The sequence below is a fragment of the Poecile atricapillus genome, chromosome 9 (genome assembly GCF_030490865.1).
Source record: "Poecile atricapillus isolate bPoeAtr1 chromosome 9, bPoeAtr1.hap1, whole genome shotgun sequence".
In the NCBI taxonomy this organism is placed as follows: Eukaryota; Metazoa; Chordata; class Aves; order Passeriformes; family Paridae; genus Poecile; species Poecile atricapillus.
The window spans coordinates 22,252,252-22,275,528 of record NC_081257.1 but is presented as its reverse complement, the minus strand read 5'-3'; the positions used below and the strand labels follow the sequence as shown (position 1 = coordinate 22,275,528).

Here is a 23,277-nt window from a genome sequence, read left to right as displayed (position 1 = left end):
GAACTGAACTGAGATTAAATTCAAATTCTAAACTAAGCCAAACCTAACACAGCAGAGAGAGAGGGGTCACAGACACCTGCAGTGAGCCCATGTTCATGACCACAGCCAAGGAGGGAGCTGAGAAAGCCCCACCGTGAGCAGCACACCTGCAACTCCAGTTTTGCTCCATGTGGGAAGGGAAATGATTTGCAGAATAAAAGGAACTCTATAACTCGCAGAGTAGTTCTAAGAGCAGGTATGAATTTATTCAGCTCTGAGGTGCATGGGGATATCTCCTCCAAAAAGCATGCACACCTTTTTGATTGGGTTTTCCCTTTTTATCCTTTACAGACCAGGTTTACACGATACACCTAATACATATTCATTTCTTAACTCCGCCTGTCTTCATATTACAATTAGCTCTATGCCCCTTTCAGTCCTTTGGCCGCTTTTTGGGACTTCAAATCTGTTTCTTCCGGCTTAAGGTCCGAGGAATCTCCTTTATCCTGTGGTGCCTTTGTCTTTGCATCTTGTTTGTGTATTCCAGCTCCTTATCTCATCTTGCAGTCTCACCCTTCTTCTTGTTCTTGTGGATCAGGGTGTCAGGGTCTGGTTTTTGTCAGACACCCCTTTTAGTCAAGCATTTCTTCCTAATTCTTAATTTCTCTGTTTCAGAAGGATCTCAGGAAAAGGTTTCATTTCCTTGAGGGATCAGCTGGGAGATGAGGGCCAGGCTGCTCAGGGCTTGGAGCAGCCTGGGAGGGTGGAAGGTGTCCCTGCCCGTGGTGGGGTGGCACTGGATGGGATTTAAGGTTTAACCCAGCTCATTCCACATCTCCAGTGCTGTCCTTGTGCAGTTTATTAAACCCAGGGAGGAGCCTGAGTGCAGGAGGCAGGATCACAACTGGAAATCTCTATTAATATTACATTTTTTGCTTACCAAATGCAACACTGCGGTGTGTGGGACCTGCAGGTGACACAGCTAGCTGGGCCGTGTCACCTGGGGGTTAAACACGTGTCATTAGCCATGGCTCGTTAGGAACATGACTGCACTAATTGATGGAAAGCTCCCGCTGCCCCCAGGTGACCTTATTATTGTTGGGATGAAGTGAAGGTCCCCGCAGAGCAGCGACAGCAGCGCTCAGATGTCACACAGTGTGTTACCAACACACTCAGGTGCTGCACACTGCAGCCACAGCCCTGCACCCCTGCCAGGGGACACAGGGGACACAGGGGACACTGCCACCCATCCCGGGGACACGGCACAGCTGAGTGCTGGCAGTGACAGCGGCTGCTGGCAGAGCAGGGGACAGCAGCTCTGGGATGGGGGACACCATGGGATGGGGACACCATGGGATGGGGAACAGGAGCTCTGGGACAGGGGACAGGAGCTCTGGGACAGGGGACAGGAACTCTGGGACAGGGGACAGGAGCTCTGGAATGGGGACAGGAGCTCTGGAATGGGGACAGGAGCTCTGGGATGGGAACAGCAGCTCTGGGATGGGGAACAGGAGCTCTGGGATGGGAACAGCAGCTCTGGGATGGGGAACAGGAGCTCTGGGATGGGGAGCAGGAGCTCTGGGATGGGAACAGGAGCTCTGGGATGGGAACAGGAGCTCTGGGATGGGGGACACCATGGGATAGGGAACACCATGGGATGGGGAACAGGAGCTCTGGGATGGGAACAGGAGCTCTGGGACAGGGGACAGGAGCTCTGGGACAGGGGACAGGAGCTCTGGGATGGGAACAGGAGCTCTGGGATGGGAACAGGAGCTCTGGGATGGGAACAGCAGCTCTGGGATGGGAACAGGAGCTCTGGGATGGGAACAGGAGCTCTGGGATGGGAACACCATGGGACAGGGAACAGGAGCTCTGGGATGGGAACAGGAGCTCTGGGATGGGAACAGGAGCTCTGGGATGGGGAACAGGAGCTCTGGGATGGGAACAGGAGCTCTGGGATGGGAACAGGAGCTCTGGGATGGGGAACAGGAGCTCTGGGGTGGGAACAGGAGCTCTGGGATGGGAACAGGAGCTCTGGGATGGGAACAGGAGCTCTGGGACAGGGAACAGCAGCTCTGGGGCAGGGAACAGGAGCTCTGGGATGGGAACACCATGGGATGGGAACAGGAGCTCTGGGATGGGAACAGGAGCTCTGGGATGGGGGACACCATGGGATGGGGAACAGGAGCTCTGGGATGGGGAACAGGAGCTCTGGGATGGGGACAGGAGCTCTGGGATGGGAACAGGAGCTCTGGGACAGGGAACAGGAGTTCTGGGATGGGGACACCATGGGACAGGGGACACAGTGGCTCCCAGCTCCCTGCTCATCTGGGACAGGCTGCTGTCACACAGGGATGGGCTGCGTGTCCAGGTGTCCCCGTGCTGGCAGTGGCACAAGGACAGGGGACACAGGGAACATCCAAACAAAGCAAGGCCAGCTGGGAAGGAGGTGCTGATTTTCAGTTTGCAAATTATGAGTGTGAGAATATAAAGGCTCCCTTACAAAAGGGGGAGAGAGAGAGAGAAACAGAGCACATTTTACTTATTCTTCAGCTCTATTATATCTCTCTGCAGGAGGCGAAAACTGGCAATTACTCTGGGAGATGCACAGGTAGGAAGATAGAACATAAATCAAAATAAAAAGAATCTGAATGCATTCTGCAGTTATTCAATGGATATTTATTCAGCCACGTTGCTTGGGAAGGCCTGGTACAGCACATTAGGAGAAGTTTCTGGCGTTACTTGGCAATCAGAAGAAAAGGAGATGAAGAGAAGCGATGATCCTACAGGCAGCACACAATCCAAACAAAGCCATTTGGAGAGGAAAAGGTCGGCACGGGTCATGTTGACACAAACAATGTTTCTACGAGATGTAAGTGGCTCGTAATAAACACACGGATGAATTTTGGAGCACTTAAAGCAGTTTTATTCCTGCACTCCACGGGGATTTAATGGGAACAGAAGACAGCATTCATGTGGAGAGCACATCATTTTAAAGACTGTATTCTTGCTTCAGAACCCCCAAACCTTTGTGTACCTGAAGGTCAGAATTCAGATGAACTCGCTGGAATTCGTATTCGTCAGGAAGAAACAAAGTAAGTCCTGGGAAGCCCATTAAAAAAATATAATGTGCTTTTGTTCCTCAGGAATTACTGTGAAATTGGGTGTCATGTATCTGACTTAATGTCCTAATGGTAGGACTGGAACACCGGGGGAGGATTTACAGGAAATATCTGCTCCTTATCTGATCAGAGAAGGAAACCAAAGTCTCTCAGCCTGACACTCCAAGGTGGCTTTGCTGTCAACTTAAACCTCCAAAATTAACTATTTATCATTGGATTAAAACACAGCTCAGATCAGCCACATTGTTCAAGCTCAAAGACTCTCGGACCCCAAAGGAATAGACATAAAAAAAAAATCCAAAAAACCACCACAAAGGCAGGCAGGAAAACACAGAGACACACAAAAAACGAGGTGACCTGAGCAAGAAATCCAACAGCAGCCCTGGGGCTGGAAATGGTGACAAACCTGCTCCAGGGCTGCTCCCACCACAGCAAAACACCTCCAAGAACTCCAATTTCTGTAGAAGAAATGATTCAGGAGATTGCCAGCTATTGAGAAATCATTTGGGGGGAAAAAAAGGCTTTTTGGAAGGTTTCTGGTAATGGAAAATGCAGGAGCTCATCACGAGGGACTCGCTGCTCGGGAAGAGCCGCTCGGGGCTGGGGAGAGCTTTGCAGAGGGGATTTTAGCTTAAAAGCAGGTTCTTAAAAACAACTGGGAGCACGTCAAGGAGGCACAGGGGACCTGAGGGATCTCCAGAGGAGGAGACACAGGCTGAGAGCTGAGCTGGAGGCAGGAGGTGCAGGACTGGGCTGGGCTCATCCAGCCTCTGCTCCCTGCTGGACCTGCAGGACATCCCCAGCCTCTGCTGAGGGTAACCCCAAGGATTTATACCCCAGTTGCTGGTTTGGATCATATTCCATTAAATTAATTGTACTGTTATATTATGGATTATAATGTTGTTATTCAAAGTATGAAAACAGCAACATCAGCAAACCATACACTCCTACTTTACACAAACAATACACCTTTACTTTACACAAACTATTTTACTCCCACTTACCAAAATCTGCTGGCATTAACTAAAAAGAATTCTGCTAAAAGACCAAGGGAAATCCAGGGAAATAAATTAAAAAAAAAAATCACAAGGCAGTGGCGCTTTTGCATGAAAACCTTCAGCAACACACTCAGGGTAGAGCAGAAAAGGAGGCAGGGTAAAGTTTCAAAAGCTGGTTTTAAATAATAAGAAATGTGTAAACATGCAGCCAAGTGGCTGGTGAGGAGATCTGTGTTGTCTCCATGGCAGACCCTGGGGCTGGAGCAGCTGGGAGCGATGCCTGCAGGGATGGAGCCGCAGGCACAGGCTGGAGACAGGAACCCGGGGGAGAGGGGAGAAAATAATGGATGTTTTCAAGCATGCACAGCTCCTCTGATGGGATATTTCTGATGTAAATATCTGGCAGACTGGGGAATGCAGCTTTATTTTTATTTTTTTTTAGCATTAGGATAACTAAAATGAGATTCTTTATGCATGAATGAGATAGCAGAGCGCCAAAATAAAAGCTAAGAGTGAATGAATTCCCCTGCCTCCTGAGTTAAAGGATGAGGTCCCAGCTGAGGGCTGCAGCCTGGGGTTTGTGCCTTTAGACAGCTCAGACAAAGCCCTAATTCCTCCTTCCTGCCCTAATTCCTCCTCAGCCCCACTGGTCCAGCCTGAAGGATGCAGATCCTCCCTGGACCAGGATAGTTACAACCACAAAATATCTGATTCTTCCTCAGCTGCACTGAGGAGCTCAGAATCTGCTGCTCAGAGCTTTTCTCTACTTCCATCAGCACAAGAAGCCAGGACACCTTGTTTTATACCTCACAACCATTAAATAATCCAGAATGTGACACCTGCACATGGGGAAAATCAAATATCACAGTGCATCAGCATTTGGTAGCTTCTCTATCACCATAAAAAAGGCCAAGCTGCCGCTCCAGAGAGGGTTTTTTTTTTAAATAATCTTAATTATTGGGTCTTTCCAGCTTTGTTTCAAGAGCACAAGGCGCTGCATCTCGGATGGAGAAGGAACGTGCCTTTGCCCAAAACAATATGCAGCGTGAAGGAAATTCAAACTGACACCATTTCAAGACAGCAAAGACAAACTGATTTAGCAACTCTGACAGGCATTTATAAGCAAAATAAAATGTGAATCTAATTTTGGCCTACTGCACCGAAATAATGTGCAGCATGGTTTGATGTCATAACATGAATATTTCATACATGAAGAGCATCTTGTTTGGGAGAGAGATTTTTCCAGTCACCTGCCAGAGGAGGGTGAGATGGAAGAGGCCTCACTGAGTAACCTGAGAGTAACTTTTGCACCCTTATTGACTTTTTAACTGTTTTGTCAGATGTCAATATGTAAAAGTAAAAAATCATGGCTGAGCCTTTAATTCTAATTAATGGCCGTATTGATCAGCTAAGTTCTGTCTTGCCTCTCATCACAAAACCCGCTGGATTTCAGGAGATTCCCTGCCAAAAAGGGCTTTATCCTCATGGCTGGCAGTAAAAAGCAAAGGCTGAACTCTCCAGCCTGTTCTTTTTTGAAGCACATTGCTAAGGAGCAGAGCAGTGAACTGGGGCAAAGTTGGGTATTTATGGTCTCCAGAGCATTTTGTTTTGATTTGCATTGAGTTTCAAGGTTCAGCACTTTAACAGCCAGCACGGCCACGTTTTCATTTCCTTCATTTCCAATTCCCAGCAAAAAGCATCACAAGGTTACATCTCCAAGAGGAAATCAATCCCAAATTCCACCTGGCAGGGTGGATGGAGAGAACCAGCCCAGCTACTGCTGGAGTTGTGCAGAGTTTTGGCACAAAACATTTGCGCAGCCCTTGAAGTTGCTCAGTTTGCAGGCTGAAAAATAAGCAATGAGAAAGATGCACATAATTTAAATGACACTGAATATTCAATAATGGTAATGACTTAAATATTAGAAGCTCTTTGATGCGTGTTTCTGGGGGAACTGTGTTTGTCCTTGACCTTTGCTTACTTGTTATTTTGTCTATGCATAATTAACACATCCATAACATCATATAAATGCCACTTATTGATACTGTCCCAAGGGCAACTGGTTATCTGGGAAGAACACGGCCACATTAACATTTACTAACTCATTTAGCTCCCCTTCCACATTAAACTGAGGAAAGCCATTTGTCAAATCCCGCTGGGCTGTGTTTTAAGCAGGCAATATTCAAGGAGGTAATGGTTTAAGTGTTGTCAGGGCACGGTGACACTCATTTAAAGGGACAGCTCTAACGAGGGCACGGCTCTGGATGGAGCCACCTGGAGATTAAACACAGAGCTTGGGGATATCAGCTCCTTCCTGATTTTTCACACTTTTTTCCTTATTTAGCCGCAGTGAGTGGTGATGTAACTGGATAAAAGCACCAAACCCCTGGTCAGTGAGCTGTGCCCACTCCAGGGGTGACATCCCCCGAGGTGCCAGCCCAGCAAAGGTGTGAGGTCACCCAGGAGCTGAGGTGTTTAATTCTACACCACCTCACCTCCACACCTCACTGCTCTGGAGATGTTCAGCATCTCCTGCAGCAAGGCCAAACTCAAGAGGTTTAAGGAAAGTTAATAACAATACTAATAATACTACTACTAACAATAATAATCATCATAATCATCATCTTCTTGCATCCTGTTTCCCTCCAAAACACGTTCTCCATTATTCATCAACACAAACAAAATATTCAGGGCCACTTCAGATTTTTTCGAGCATTTTTTTTTTTTTTGCTGCACTTGACTTTTATCTGGGAATTATTTTTAAAGACTTCCCTAACAAATCTCTGGTAAAACACATGTCAGCACTTTGGCAGGGCTGGCAAATTTATTTTTTTTTCCCGAGCTCGAGTTAAATTTAAAAATGGAAATTGGACTAATTAATTACTTCAGATGGAGGAAAAGAGGAGGATTTCAGCATGGAGCTGAGCTGAAACAATGCAAGAAGCAATAACTGGCGGCATTCCAGCGAGCAGGAGAGGGAGAGCAGGAAGGGGCAGGGAGGAGCAGATCCCTGGGCTCCCACCAGCAGCACAGAGATGACCTGGAGGAAGTCATGGAGGAGGATCTGGAGATGACACCCTGAGGGAATGGAAAGAATAATAAGATGCCAAACTGGGAGGAGATGGGTCCTGGCAGGTCCATCCCCAGTGCCCGAGCCAGGGAGGAGTCCTGGACACCAGGAATGTGTCCCCAGGGCTCCCTGGCTGTGCACGAGTGCCCCACTCGTGGGGCTGAGGGACAGGGAAAGATGCAGAAAGTGACGCTGGAAATTCAGCTGCATCCTGGCTGGTGAAGGATCATGGAATTATGGGATGGTTTGGGTTGGAAAGAACCTTAAAGATTGTCTCATTCCACCCCTGCCATGGGCAGGACACTTCTGCTATCCCAGGCTGCTCCAGCCCCAGCCTGGCCTTGGGCACTTCCAGGGAGGGAACATCCTCTGGATGAAGCTTTGGTACAAGTATGGCCCTACCTTATTTCATTATTCCCATAATCCCTACTAAAAGTTCAGTGTTTCCAAGTCAGAATCTTCCTGTTCAGAAGAAGAAAGGCAGAGAGAAAGTGCTGGGTAAACAGACAAGGAATGTAATCCATGAGGCTCCACCAGGGAAAAGGAAAATGAATAAAGCCAGAAACGGCTACCAGGTTTTCATTTTGTACTTCTACAAAAGAAGAAGGAACAGAAATGAAATATAATCAGTGAGTAAGGAGCAGGTGATGTAAGGAATCAATACCTGAGTTATCAAATAACACAGCTGACTGCTGGAATAGACCAGATCCTGAAGCATAACCTGAATTTCAGTATTAAAAATTAAAAAAAAAAAAAAATCAAAAGCAGCCCTGGGCAAATACTGGATTTTTCCCTGCAAATGTTGATTTAAAAATGCAAATTTGTTCACGGGGTGTGGGGAGTGACTGTTAAACCTGCAGAACAGTGACCATTAAACACAATAGCAGCAAATACACAAAGGGAAACAGTTTTCCTTGGAAAAAGGAAACTGTGCACCATGGAAACCTCTCTCTGAGCCTGATCACCAAGTTCAACACAAGAAGTAAAGGACAAAGTTTTACCCCTCTGTTTATTTGGAAAATGGGGGGCAGACTTCCCCCTGAAATGTTTTTTAAGAAGTGTGAGACAGGAGGGTTGTCAATCCATAGGAATAAACCCACAAACTCCTCACAAATCCAAAATTAGCCATTACAAATTCTCAGCTTCTCTTTTGGGGGAAAAATGCTGAAAAAGGTTAATCTAAAGATGAAGCACAGCAAAAAACAGAGCAAGTATGTGGTTTGCCCAACCCTCCCTGCTTAATATTCCTCTCCTCTGGCAGGACCTGCACGGAAAATGCATCTGGAGGTGCCCAGGGTCTCTGACAAGTTCCTGACAGATGATGGATGGATCAAATCCAACAGCTGGAATACAGAATGATAAGGTTCAGAAATGAAGGGGATGAGTGACAGTGGCTAAGGAGATGAACAGACGGGGGGACCTTCACAGCAGAAGGCTGCATCACCTATTCCTTCATGGAGAGGATAATGAATGAGGTGACAACAGCAGGAATTCATTTCCAGACAGGAATATTGGGCTTAAAAAAACCCTCTCGGTGCTTTTGTGTTTGTGTTGGCAGCGTTGTGGAGATGTGCAGGGGTTTTAAGGCTTCAGGAACTCGGCTGTGACCGAGGATTCCGAGGGGCTGTGCCCATTTGCCATCAGGTTTGGGAGCTGGAAATGCTCCCCTGGAGCCAGCCCACCCATTCCAGCACCACAGCATCACTGCCAAAGCCTTCCCAAAGCCATCAGAGACACCTCAAAGGCAGTTTTATGATTTCTAAACAAGTTCAGATTGAGAGAAGGATAAGGAAGTGTTTAAACTTGTAATATGACCCAAAGAGCAAAAAGCGTTATAAAAAATAGAGAGAAGGGAAAAAAGGCTTTTGGGATCAAAGCATATTTGCTGCTCTGACCACTCTTGTAGCTCTGAGAATCTTGAAGAATTTGGTATCTTGTGTCATTAGTGAAAACAAACAGTCCCATAAATGAGTTCTCAGGAGTGTCCTGTTTCACTGGTGTTACAGATACATTTTATATTGTTGGCTTTTCACAAATATTAAAATGAATGTTATGTGTATAAGAATGAGAGATTTTGTTGTATTAATATAGTTTTCTTTATTTCTGTTATTGATGGAATTTAGAAATAGTAGTATAATACATATATGTTAGGCTGTGGCATAGTATTAAAATAAAAACTGCTTTTGTTTGTATAACCCAAAAACTGAGGAAAAAAAATAGCAGAGAACTCCTGCATTTGTAAACTGTCTGATCCTGATGAAGACAGCAGTGACCAGAACTCTGGGGGAGGAATTTATTGCATTTCTGGTATCAGAGAATGTAAATCTCAATGGCACCAAGAAGATTGATCTATTGGGAAGGGGGCAAGAGAAAACTGAACAGAAGAACACCAAAGATCCTCAGAAGAATGTCTGAATATGTGTGAGAATTTCTGGATATGTAGGAGGGTTCTGTTTTTAAGGGACAATCCTTTGTCAGTGAGGTGAATGCAGAGACACCCGGCCAGATCTGGATACTTTATTTTTATCTCCTAATTGTCTTTTTATTAAACTTTTAAATTCTATAAAAATTATGTGAACCTCGTTTTTTCACACCGGTATTCCAGCAGCAAAAGGAACTGCTCCAGGGGAAGTTTCCAGAAAGTTCCTCTGAACTCCAGCACATCCCTGCCTCTCCTCAGGCTGCTCCCTGCTAAGCCCAGCCTAACTCTGTCCTGTCTGCCCCGCTGCTATTTCCAGCTAACAGATGGAGCCATTTGCAGGAGTGGAATATGAGGAGCCCCTCCAACACAGGCACATTTCCTGCTCCTCCTGCACAACCAATCCCACTTCCCATCCTGCCTGTCCACAGCACATCCTTCCTCCAGACCAGCCTCAAGACCACAGCCCCATTAAGCAATCAAAGCAGGGATGCTCATTAGCTGCTTCTCCTGCTGCTGTTTGCTTCCTTGGTGTCTGTTTGCTTTTTCTTCTCAACTTACACAACATTTTGGGTCAGGATGTTTGAGTTCTTTGCCTCCTGCATCGTCTCACACTGGCACACCCTGGCAGGTGCTGTGGGAAATGCAGCTGTTCCAGTTGTGTTATTTATTTAGAGCAATTAACAAAGATCACACAGAATTCTGAACAGCCTTGGGATACTCGGCCAATTTCAGCTCACAGATAACAATGACAACTTTCCTGCTTTCTCCTTTTCAGATTATGTGTTTCATTTAAGAGGGATTCCTCGGTTTTTGGTTTGGTTTTTTTTGCCTAAAAAGAAGAAGAAACCAAAGAGCCTGAACAGAATAAAAAGGGCTTGGATTGGCAGGACAAGGGGGAATGGCTTCCACTGCCAGAGGGCAGCAGGAGATGGGATTTTGGGATGAAATCCTTCCCTGTGAGGGTGGTGAGGGGCTGGAATGGAATTCCCAGAGAAGCTGTGGCTGCCCCTGGATCCCTGAGAGTGCCCAGGGCCAGGCTGGACAGGGCTGGAGCACCTGGGACAGTGGGAGGTGTCCCTGCCATGGCCCTGGCTCTGAAATCAGATGATCTTCAAGGTCCCTTTCAATACAAACCATTCTGTGATCCTCTCAAGTTATGTTTCCTAGTGCTGAGTTAATCCTGTGGGAAATCAGTGGAATTCAAAGGGCTTTTTTCCCCACAACTAAACACCTAACTCAGCTCCTGTTCATCTGAAACTCGGTTTACTTTAGCAAGGCTAAAGAAATCAAGCTGTCCATCAATTATTTAAAGAGTTTGGCCCTGATCCTGGGTCCACACTTAATTTCACTGCAGCCTTAGAGCTGGAATCTTCCACAGCCAGAGGCTGGGACAGGGAATTGGCTGGGAAGGAAAATGCCTGAAGTGACTTCTGGGGTGAAATGAGTTGTTCTGGATGCTCTGAGCAGATGCTGGGGGTGGATCCAGACCTGGCTGAGCAGGGAATTATCCCTTCCACTCCCCGAGTTCAACCACCTCCATCAGCAGCCCCCTCACACAGCTGGGCTTTGGGGCCTTCTCAGCAGAAATCCTGAAATACAGATGTAGAAATTAAAAAAAAACACAAAACCCCAGGTATATAGTTTTATCTCTATAAAAGTCTACTCAATGATATAAAAATAGAAGTACAGCTAACACTCCAGATCTCTGTCCTTACAAGAAGGGGAGAAATGCATTCTTCTGTTCCATGGAATTTAATTAGTTCCTAAATTTAGGTTCTGTCAGTAAAGTTACAGAGGATTCACTGCAGTTGGATTTAAATATTGGATGATATTTTATATTTCACACAATGCTAATGGATGACATTACCTTTGTATAGATATTGTCAAGTATTTTTGTGTGAATGCTTGGGTCTATTCATAATGTTTTAGTCAGCTAAATCACGTTTGACTGCACTTTCAGTCCCAGATATTTGTTATTTGAAAGCAAGAATTCAGTGAGACTCTGAATCCCATGAGCTGGGAAAGACTGAGCTAAAGCAAAACCACAGGTGCAAAAATAATTAAATCTTTAAAGCATCAGACAGAGTTATGATGCAATCCACAGCGGAGAAGGAAAGAAGTCAGTGCTGAAATTCCTCCTCTGCCATAAACTTATTTCTTCCAATTGCTCAGTACCCTAAAATTCAAAGAAATTTGGGTAGAACTTTCTAGAAATTCCAGTGCTTAAGTATCTCAGTATCTCTGAGCATCTTGTGCATCTCAGTTCTTCATCTCCAGTGAAAGAGCACAGAACCAGCTCAGGAGAATTCCACAAGGATCATTAAAGACCTGGAATCTGAAGTCCATTCAGAGCCTACAGTAAGGGTCAAACCAGTTCTCCAGTTTGGTTCCAAGTGCTGCTGCCTCAAACTGCAGAAGTCACAAGGTATTTTCTCCTGGAGATGCTGGGTTTGGACACAATTTAAGCCAAACTTCACTCAAAAGTCACTCAGAGACAGGATCTGCCACCTCAGGCTGGTGCAGCTTGGGAAAGGCTTGATCAATCCTCAAAGAGCATTTCCCCACCTTCTTTTTTAAATTTCTGGTTTTGTTTTTATTGAGCAGATTCCCCCAGCTGAAACTCCTTCACAAGATCTGTGCCACACACAGAGCTGACATCCCAGAGAGAGCAGCTGGATGGTCCAGGACTAGAAATGCCATTTTAAAATGTGACCCCCAAAGTTTATTTTTGGCAGATGGGATTTTCCAGGTACAGAGCTGAGCTCCCTCTATAATAGCTGAACTCAATTTAAGTTTGATCTATCAGATTATTTTCATTCCAACCCCTTTGGACACTTGCAACAACATTTCCCTTCTCCCTACACGGATTTAATTTGGTCGTGCACTGCAACTCTGCTTAGAAAGCTGCTTAGTGGCAATGTTTCAGAAATCTGAATCAAATTTTCCTGAGTGAAATAAAATTAGTTATCGAGGAAAGTATAATCCACTTTTCTTGGGGCAGTGGTTCCATATTTTAGGTAATGGTTTGAAAATACAATAATAACCCTAATAATAAAATGGCTCTGAGATCCAGTGAGTGCTGATGGCAGGCTGGCTATGGGAGCAGTCCTGGGATAAACTGGGAATGACTGGGAGCACAAAACTACAGATTTCCACCAGAAATCTCTGAACTTCCTCACCTCTCTGGGCCTGGATCTGCCAAGAGCTGCAGAGTCATTTTAAACTGTGAGCAGAGCTCACAGAGCTGCTGATGTGGCCAAAGCCCTGCAGGGCTGGTGCTGAGCAGTTCCCCAAATTTTCCCATTTTCTGGGGCCCTTCTGGTGCCACCCCCACAGTTCCAGCCCCCACCCACCTCTCCAGCTCTGCTCCCTCTTTAACTTCCCAGCCCTGCAGGGTGATTAAGGCAATTAACAAATGTACAGCCAGATCTCCACCAGGAAGGGCTTGGTAATTCCCAAAATCCAAGTTCCTGGAGCTGCTGGTGGCTGCAGACGAGGTCACCCTCCCACTGCCTCACACCCCCCAAGTCACAGCATCATCTCCCCTCATCCCCAATTCCTCAGCTACGCCCTGCCCACCACCATGCCGAGGAATTTGGCAACTCAGAGAGGACTGGAACCTTCTCAGGAACTGGGATCATCCATCAGCAAGAGAAGCAGAATCAGGAAAAAAGAGTAAGAACAAAATCATGGCCAGAGAAATGACCTGCCATGGAATTCCAGCTGGAAAAACCTTCTGAAATCATGAATTCCAGCACAGCTGAGGCCACCACTCGCCCGTGTCCCCAAGTGCCACATCCACACAGCTTTGAAATCCCCCCAGGGATGTTCCAGCACTTCCTGCTAATTGGAAGGTGATTAAGCATCTCCTCACAGTGGCAGAAATGACTGGTGGTGGTCACTGGCCTGTGAGTGTCACTGGCCACGCTGTGCTCACAGTGTGACATTGCAAAAACCGATGAAACTTTCTCAATCAAACCCTTTTCCTTCCTGTGAACCCCCACTAAAAAAAAAAAAAATCCCTTTAAAACATTCCATCATGTTCCCAGAAGAGCTGCCAGGCTGGGAGGGTTTGTCCCCCCTTTCAGCAGGAGTGGAAAGCAGCAGTCCCAGGCAGCTGGCAGGAGGGCTGTGCTCTCTCCATCCCTCTGGGAATGCCCACTCCAAACCCACCCAATTTTTGTGGAAAACCCTTGGCCAGTGAGGCCACACGGCTCCGTTTAGCTGAGCAAGCAAGGCTGGGAACCCATTAATTTGCTGGGTGAGTTATGGTTCCCTGCAGCACCTTTTGTTCACTGTCAAGGTTCTGCAACAATGACAGATGCAGCTACAGCCAGCCCAGAACTCCAGAATTTGATCTCCTAAATCATTCCAGATATTAAATGTCTCAGCGATAAGCCTGGCAAATGAATTCCTCTGGAGCTCACACTTGGTGCTGAGCACGAGGCAGGAGGGACTCCCCACACAGTGCCCTGGAAAATGATGCAGTGTTCCCAGAAAGGAACCAGAATCCCAGAAAAATTCACACAACTTCCAGGGGCTGCTAAAAGGAGCTGCAAATCCACCTGGATAAGTGAGGCAGCACTGTGGGGCATTAGGAGCTCACCAATCCCAGTTTTAATAGCAGGAGCTGGACATGCATATAAAATTCCCACTTACCCTAGTAAATAAACAGAAAAGACTGCAGCAAAATAAAGAACCAGGGGAACACAGGCAGAATGCTTAAGCAGCAAGACACAGGCAGGGTTTCAGTCTGGCTCTTCTCAACCTCAGCATTAATCTTTTTTTTTTCTTTTTTCTTTTTTCTTTTTTTTTTTTTTTTGTTTAAAACCATCTCCTTTCAGCCACAGCAGTCAGGAGAAGTGAGCAAATTTCACCTCAGCTCATTTACAAAGAGCACGGAACTGTTCAAAGGAATCCTCACCCAAAGCAGCTTAAAGCACGTAGAAGGTGGAACAATTGCTACTTCATTTTTAATTTCTCCAAATCACCATCAGATGGATGACAGTGCTTAGCCCAGGAAGGATTCTGCAGGCTTCATAAACAATAGAGGTATTACCCATTATCACACAAGTACAAATTAGTTTGACCTTTCCAGCTTTTTCATATGAGGCTTCCTTTTTTCCACTTGACTAGAGAAAATATTGAGTCAAGCCATGTTCTGCACTCTCCCTTCTCAGATGTATTTGACCAGCGTTTCTTCCCTAAATCTGCAATTAGAAGAGACCCATTAAACACAGAATTCTCCCGAGGAATTCTCTGGCTCAAGCCAGCACATTCCTGGTGCTCCCTGGGAGAGCCCCAGCACTCTTGGTGCTGCTTTTCCCCTGGGGGAACAACGTGTGATGTGATAATTCCATGTTTGGATTATTGGGATAATTCCATAAGGGCTGGGAAATGATATGGAAATGCTGATGTGGCAGCAGAGATCATCTCAGACACATGGAATTGTTTGGGTTGGAAGGGGCATTAAAACTCATCCCATTCCACCCCCTGCTATGGCAGGGACACCTCCCACTATCCCAGGGTGCTCCAAACCTGGCCTTGGACTCTTCCAGGGATCCAGGGGCAGCCACAACTTCCCTGGGAATTCCTTCCCAATATCCCATCCAGCCCTGGAAGCCATTCCTGTCCCTCCATCCCTGTCCCCAGTCCCTCTCCAGCTCTCCTGGAGCCCCTTCAAGCCCTGCCAGGGGCTCTGAGCCCTCCCTGGAGCTTCTCCTCTCCAGGTGAGCACCCCCAGCTCTCCCTGGAGCTTCTCCTCTCCAGGTGAGCCCCCCCAGCTCTCCCTGGAGCTTCTCCTCTCCAGGTGAGCCCCCCCAGCTCTCCCAGCCTGGCTCCAGAGGGGCTCCAGCCCTGGAGCAGCTCCGTGACCTCTGGATTTGCTCCAGCAGCTCCACGGCTTTTCTGCACGGAGGATCCCAGGGCAGAGAGGGAAGGATGCTCAGTTCCTCCATCCTCCCTGCCCACCACAACAAACCTGCCTGATCCCTTGAAACCTCAGCCACGTGGATTTAGGAACCCACACCAGGCTCTCCTTGTACAGACACATCCCTAGGAAGGCTTTTCATGTCCCCAAGGAGGAGAAGTGATCCTGTGTGCCAAGAGCTGCCAGGACAGCTTACCTGGCCAAGCTGTGCACTCACTGCTCACAGACTCCTCCCTGCCAGGTTTAAAATCATTCCTCCTGGATAATCAGCACTTTCTGCCAGTGACTTGGAATGCGCTGGATGCAGCACAGGAATCTTCTGGTTCTCCTGATCATTCTGTGAGGAAACCAAAGGAGCTGGGGAGGAGCAGGCAGAGGGTGATGCTGAGCCAGCCACAAAGCCTGTACCTGTCAGCCCAAACCTGGGAGGAGCTGCTGCACCAGGCTGGGCAAGGAAAGAGGGAAAACAGCAGCTGGAAAAGCAGGGAAAGCAAGGAGGACACTGAGCACAGAATCCTGACAATGACAGGATATTCCAAGGAGAAATTTGATACATTTTTCTGTCAATTCCTCAGAATTAAGGGATGCTGAGAAAATTATAGTGTAGCAATTGGGGTTAGAGGTGTTAAATCCCCATCCCAGCTAAAGCCTTGTCCTGCCTTAATCCAGGTGATGGAGCAGGGTGTTCCCCTGGCCCCTGACTTATCCCAGGTGATGGAGAAGGGTGTTCCCTGGCCCCTGACTTATCCCAGGTGATGGAACAGGGTGTTCTCCTGGCTTCTGCCTTCTCCCAGGTGATGGAGCAGGGTGTTCTTTCTCCCAGGTGATGGAGCAGGGTGTTCCCCTGGCCCCTGACTTATCCCAGGTGATGGAGCAGGGTGTTCTTTCTCCCAAGTGATGGAGCAGGGTGTTCTCCTGGCTCCTGCCTTCTCCCAGGTGATGGAGTAGGGTGTTCCCTGGCCCCTGACTTATCCCAGGTGATGGAGCAGGGTGTTCCTTCCCCCAGGTGATGGAGCAGGGTGTTACCCTGGCTCTTGCCTTAATCCAGGTGATGGAGCAGGGTGTTCTCCCAGCTCCTGCCTTATCCCAGGTGATGGAGCAGGCTGTTCCCTGGCTCCTGCCTTCTCCCAGCCACGGAGCAGTTCCCAGTGCTCCGGGATGCTCCGTGGGATCAGAGCTGTGGGCTGAGTGCTGCCACCCTGTGGGACCCGTGTCACTCCTGGCTGTGCCTGGCACTGCCGGCATGCTCAGCTCACACCTGATTTTGGGCAGCTGGCGGGGCTGGGAAACCAAATCCAGCTGTTCCCAGACAAGCACGACACACTGGGATAATCCTGACAGCTAATTCAGGAGCTGGGGATGTTTATAGATAGGATTTAGAACAAAGAGGTTACTGAGTTCTGAGCAGAATAAGAACAAATGTTGTAATTCAGGCTCATTTGTAAGGCAGAGGTGATGCTGAATTGACACAATCCCTGTTTGCTCACACAGATCCAGGCCCTGCTCTGTGCATCACTGACAGCAGATTCAGGCTGAAATCACTCCTCTGCTCTGCTTCATATTTCATTCATTTCTGCTTCCAGCTATACATGCACAACAGAGGGCATGATACATCTCGCTAATTGAACAATACAGATCAATTAAATATGAAAAGTCGCTCTTGGACTGAAACCCTCTTAGGCAAATGTTCTACTCTTATGCTAAGTAACTCTTTTAAAAAGCTGGGAGTTGAGTGCTATTCAGAAGGGGGGGGGGTTATTTTTCTATTTTTAGAAACTGGGAGACAAAGCCCAAAAAGATTCACCCATTCATTCATGCCGAGAGGAGAGAGTTTTGACCACTGAGCAAGGTAGCAGTGAATAAAACCCATCCTATTCGATGCAAGTTCCTCAGTGCTGTTTGTGTGAGGTGAAGAAGCCCCTGTGCTCTGCAGAGATCACCCAAACCATGGCCACGGATCAAACCAGACAGAGATCTCTCTGCTCCAGGATTTCTAGAGCTGGAAAGGTGTAAAAATGAGCGATGGGAGTCAAAGCCAGGAGCCAGGGAGAAGAGAAAGCTGTGCCCTGAGCAGCCCCAGCAGCCCTGGGGCTCTCCCTGAGGCTTTTTGGGTCTCCACACTCCCATCACTGGGAGCACAGAGATGCAAATGTGTTTTGTTGTCTGGAAGCTTTTCCCAATAAAGCCCCGTGATCTGAATAAAAGGAGTTTAATAAACAGACAGGTTAAAATCACACAGGTTATTGCTGTGCAGCACCATTCACATTCAATCACCCTCCACAAGAGAGGTTTTTCCACCACAGTCACCCGGGATTCCCTTTGTTCCCCTTCTGAGGCTCTAAATAAATGCAATGACCTGCTAAGCCTTATGTAAATTGGCCTTAAACACCACATCTCTTCCTCGGCTAAACATTTATATAAATAAATGATAAACACAGATTTCGCCCGAGGCCAACAAAGACACAACACTGACAGAACTTCTGGAAGAGCAAATCAGTCTGGGGTTAGGAGCAGCCCGGCTCAGGGGCTCCTGGAAATCTGCAGAAAACCAAAATTAACTGTTGGGTCTCTCAAGCACATCTCGCTCTCAACAAGAACTGGGGAAAGTCCACATGAGAGGGTTGAGTCTGACTGAATCCAAAAACCAAAGAGGAGAAAAAGTGGGGAAGAACCATCCTGGTGCTTTTCTTTTATCTATTTTATAACTTATCTCAACAGAACTTGGTGCTGATCACAACCTGAATAAGGATGTCTGGCCAGATCTGAGACATCTCCAGCAAGTCCTGAAGGAATGCAGCATCAACAGCTGAACAGCTGGGGGCTTGAGGAAGAATTAATAGAAGAAACAAACGTGGCAGAACCGTGTTTTTAAAACAATTTTTAAAATAAAACAATTTAACACAATTTTTAAAATAAATCCCTGCCATTTGGAAAAATGAAACGGCAGATTATTTTTTCCAAGTCCTTCTGAAGTGCAATAAGTGCATCACTTACCTCACTGGAGGCCACATGCTGATACATCTGTGCTGTGATTATGACCCCAAGCAAAATCCCAATTTATGTTGCAGAAGCAAAACTTCCCCTTTCTGCTCCACCTTCCTAAAGCTGAACTCTGCACGTGACAAACACCAGATTATTTTCAAAATGCTTTGACCCTGATGGTTCTGAGGGCTTGACCTTCACTGATTTAACCCAGCAATTAAAAACACGCCAAGGACTCGTTCTTGTTCTTGGTGTGGGGTTGGGATAGATTTTCACCCTGCAGATTGAGATAAAACGACTGCACCCAGGGAACAGCAAAGAATGGAGTCACTTCCCAACATCCACACTTTCAGAGCCCTGCTTAGTGCACAAAACACTCCTCTCTCGGTTCATAACCAACGTGAAGCTCATTTGTGTTCAGATGAGAGGCAGATTTGACACAGATTTGACACATTTCGTTCGAGTATCCCCGGATTTGGTGGCTGCCGGGAGGAGGAGGAGGAGGCAGGGAAGAGCTGTGCTCTGGCGTGAAGCACTAAATCAGCTGGGTGTCATCATTATATATTTGCTTTGCTAATAATAAAAAGAATGAATCACTGCTGTCATGATATTGGTATCTGTACTGGAGTGCAGATCACGGTGAGGATGTGTGCTCGGCTCAGCCCTGGCACCTCGCAGCTGACATTTGTGGGTTTGGGGTGATTCACGGCACTTTGCTGTGCTTGTGATTACCTTCCCATCAGGGGCTGCACATCGCTCACCCAGCCAGCAGCACGGGCTCCCAAGGGGAAGGAAAATTCCCAACTGTTGCACCAAAGCCTCTTCAAAGGGAGCTGAATCCTCTGTGTGACAACGGGGCTGAGCACCAGGTCACCACCACGCCAAAGGAGAGAGCGAAATGATTCTGCAGAGACTTTGCCAGGTCATTCCAGGCCACACAGGGGAGGTGTGGGAAGAAACCCCAGCCTTCCTCTATTCTAACAGGGCTAAAAATAGACCTGTGATGATTTATGAACTTTCAAAGGCAGCAGAGTATTTTTAAGCAGCAGCAGCTTCTCCTGCTCCGTCTGCGTCCCTGGAGCTCCCTGCTCGGCGCCAGGGCTGTGTCCACCCTGCCCTGATGGGAACCAGCCCCTCCAGAATGCTCACCAAACAGAATTAAACAAGACCACAAGAGCAAATCAAAAGGCAGCGATCCATCCGTCTCCTGGATATTTTCCTTCACTCTGCCTCATCTTTACCTCTGAGTTTTAAATATTCTTTTTTTAAATCAAGTTAACTCCACAGAACTGTCAGACAAAGCCAACTCCTGAAGCCAAGGTAAATAAGTCACATGGCACCAGAATATTTACAGAATTACTCCAAAGTTTTGCATCTCTGGGAGAAATTTTATGTGAGCTCACCCCTGATTTCCAGCTGTCCCTGATGGGGTAACACAGGAGTGGGTTTGAAACCAAGGAAATGTTAATTCCAGTAAATAAAGACCTGGAGAGCAACAAGAAGGACTTTCATGCATGGAGAGGTCCAAGTTTGGGAGCCAAGGTGGGCTCTCAGCAGCTGCTCGCTGGCTGCCACTGCTGCTGTCCTTCCCTCTGGAATAAAAGCTCCTCGGCCAAGCACTCAGGAATCAAGCACTGGAGGGATTAACACTGGAAAATCAGCGCAGGACACCCTGGGGAGGGATGGCTGAGAGACAGAGACACCCACCCCATGGCCAGGGATGTCCTTGTGGCCCAGGGCAGAGGACACATCACCCCTCGCCCCTCTCACCACACTGAAGGCACATCTGCCCTCCTCAGCCATCCCTGGCGAGCTCAGGTGAGGGGCTGGCAGCTCCAGACATCCCTGGGAACCCATGGAAAGCCAGGCTTTGGAGGCTGCAGCATCTCAGCCCATTTTCCAGGAGGCTGCAGGCACAGGTGAGCCGCTCCTCGCTGTCATTCACATTCCCAACACACGTTCTGTCATTGTGGAGAGCAGAACAAGCTTAAAATTCTGGGAGCGCCAGAAAGGCTGGGAGAGAGCTCAGCTCCCCTGCAGGAGGTAAGGATGGGAAAATCCTTCCAGCTCCAGAGTTTTGCCAGGATCACTCAACTCCAACTACCTGCAGGCACACCCTGCTTCCCTCCACTCTCACCACCCAAGATCTGCCCCTGTTTGGGGCAGGAGACCCTCAGAGCCTCCCAAAAGGTGCTGTTTACAAACACAGCCGGAGTTTGGGGTGGCCTCCTGCAAAGGGACGCTTCCTGAAATCCCCCTGGATCTTGTCAGAGGGGCTCAGCTCGCCCAGAGTTCAGCACGGGAGGGAGAGGTTGCTGCTCGCCGGAGGAAGCCATTGTCTCCAGCAGGCTGCCAAGGGGAAATTAGCAGTGTGCACACCTCTAAATGAGGCTGTACAGCAAGGAAAGAGGGATTAGCCGTGTAAAGTAAGTCCTTTTGGTATTAGATTAAAGAGGGGAGGTGACTTTGAAGGATTATTCAAGAGCCATTTAAGCAGTTTTCAGGGACTTACAAACGCAGGGTAAAAATGCGGCTCCTCAGATCCAGAAAAGAAGAAAAGATTCGGTTTCCCGGCCAGGAAAGCAGCAGAAAAAGCTTCTGGGGGACCCCCTTAAGCGCAGCCCCCCACCGTGCTGCTCGCCAGGCTCGGTGCTGGCTGTGGAGCCCGGCTGCAGCATCACCTGCACACCTGGGCTGGAGCTTCTGCAGGAGCCACAGGCTCCAGGGAAGGGGCTCCGATAGCCACGATGGCACAGGGATGGGGCACGGCACCCCCTGGGCTCCCTGCCAGCACGGGGACACAGCCAGCCACGCACCCACGGAGGGACAGGGGGTGCTGGGTGCCGGAAAGGAGCTCCGGAGTATCGCGACCGTCACAAGAGGAGCTGCCAGCAGTCCCCGCTCCCACCTCAGTGATTTATCCGCTGGGATGCGGGTCCTGAACCGAGCCATGGAAACCGGAGGATGGACAAGCACAACCATAAAAACTGACTTCTCCCTCCAGACAAACGTCCCCTGATTCCCCGCACCTCAGGGTGCCTCATCAACATGCTGGCTCTTAATCCTCTGCCCAAAAAAATCCAGCGAGGGGAGAGGAATACGTGGCTCCAAGACATCAGACTGCTTTATCGAACGAGCCCTCCTCGGGGAAAAAAAAGCCCCTCTTTAGCTTAGCCTAAAAGGTGACGGGTAATTAGTATGGAAGATACAAACTATTGCCACTTGTTATGCAAGCAGCATCCTTTAATTTGTAGTTTCGAGAGCAAACCGTTCCTGTCTGGGATAAATAAAACAACACGCTGCGGTTTGTTGCTCACGACACGGGAGCAGCAGCAGCCTGGGGAAAGCAAAGGGAGCTCCAACTCCAGCCGGGAACGCGGCTGGAGCCGGCAAAAAGTTCTGCGTGCGCCTGGAGGGAGCATCCCCGCGCTCCGGGATGAGCCAGCACTGACTCTGGGGTGAGCCCGCACTCAATCAGGGGTGATCCCGCACTCAGTCAGGGATGAGACCGCACTCGATCAGGGATGAGCCCGCACTCAGTCAGGGATGAGCCCGCACTCAATCAGGGATGAGCCCGCACTCAGTCAGGGGTGAGACCGCACTCACTCTGGGGTGATCCCGCACTCACTCAGAGATGCTCCCGCACTCAGTCAGGGATGCTCCCGCACTCCCTCAGGGATGCTCCCGCACTCACTCAGTGATGCTCCCGCTCCGTGTCCGGGGGCCCGCAGCCACCCCCGCCCGGTCCGGCTCTGCGCTGGCCGCGCACGGCTCCGCACGGCCCGGAGCACGGTCCGCACCCCGCGGCAGCTCCGGGGCACCGGGGGTACCCCGCGGGCACCGCGCTCCGCTCCGCTCCCCTCCGGCCGCGCATCCCCTCCGCTGGCTCCGCAGCCCGCCCGCGCTCTCCTTCCCCCGCGCCGCAGCCTTGCTTCAAAATTCCGTATTTATTCCCTATATATAAATATATAAATATATATATATATATATATATATACAAGTACATATACATATGTATATATTTTTATTTTTTCCCCCGTTTCCTCTCCACCGTGCGGTGCCGATTGGCGCTTACCTGGGCGGGGCGGGTGTGACATGCCCGAGGTGCGCGGCTCCCGCAGCCCCGAGGTGCGCGGCTCCCGCAGCTCCCGCGGCTCCCGCGGCTCCCGCAGCCCCGCGGCCGCAGCATTGAGCGGCAGCGGCGGGAGCCGGGCGGGCTCCGCGCAGACCCCACCCCCGGCCCCGCCGTGCGCGGGGGGCGGGCGGCGGAGCGGCGGCGGCCGCCTTAACCCTTCGTGCCCCGCCGGTGCCCGCCCGGTGCCCGCCCGCGGCCGTGCGGCAGCGCTCGGGGTCCCCAGCCCCGCGGGCAGCATCCCCTGCCCTGCCCCCGGCTGGCTTTGCTGCAGGTGCGGCTCCATCCGCGGCTCCACCCGCACCCCGAGCCCCTTCTCGTCGCGCTCCCCTCTTTTCCCCCATCCCCGACCAGCCCCGGTCCCACTGTGGGATGCCACAGAATCCCAAATTACCGCTCGCGGCTTTTTTTTTTTTATTATTATTTTTTTCCCCCCCACTTGGCGCGTTGCCCTCCGGTTTGAATCTCTGATTTGCCCTAATTGTCTCGCTCTTTAAAGGGAATCTCTCCTCACCCGCCAGCTCTGCCAGCCTCTCTCTCAGCCCTTTGCATCCACCGTCTTCTTTCATCCCCTTCCCGTTCCTCCTCGTCCAAGAAATGCCCGTGCTGTGGAGGGAGGTGAGGATCCCGGGAGCAGAGCGCA

At 49.0% G+C, this 23,277-nt stretch overlaps 1 protein-coding gene across 1 annotated transcript in view; it reads right to left on the bottom strand.

Annotated features, from left to right (window-relative positions):
* The window catches only part of LOC131582081 (contactin-4), a 271,208-nt gene extending 248,502 nt beyond the window's left edge, over positions 1–22,706 (bottom strand). Inside the window, exon 1 of the mRNA XM_058844908.1 lies at positions 22,578–22,706. The gene's annotated coding sequence lies outside the window, so the exon portion shown is untranslated. The remainder of the gene's footprint in view (positions 1–22,577) is intronic.
* Positions 22,707–23,277: the final 571 nt, after the last annotated feature.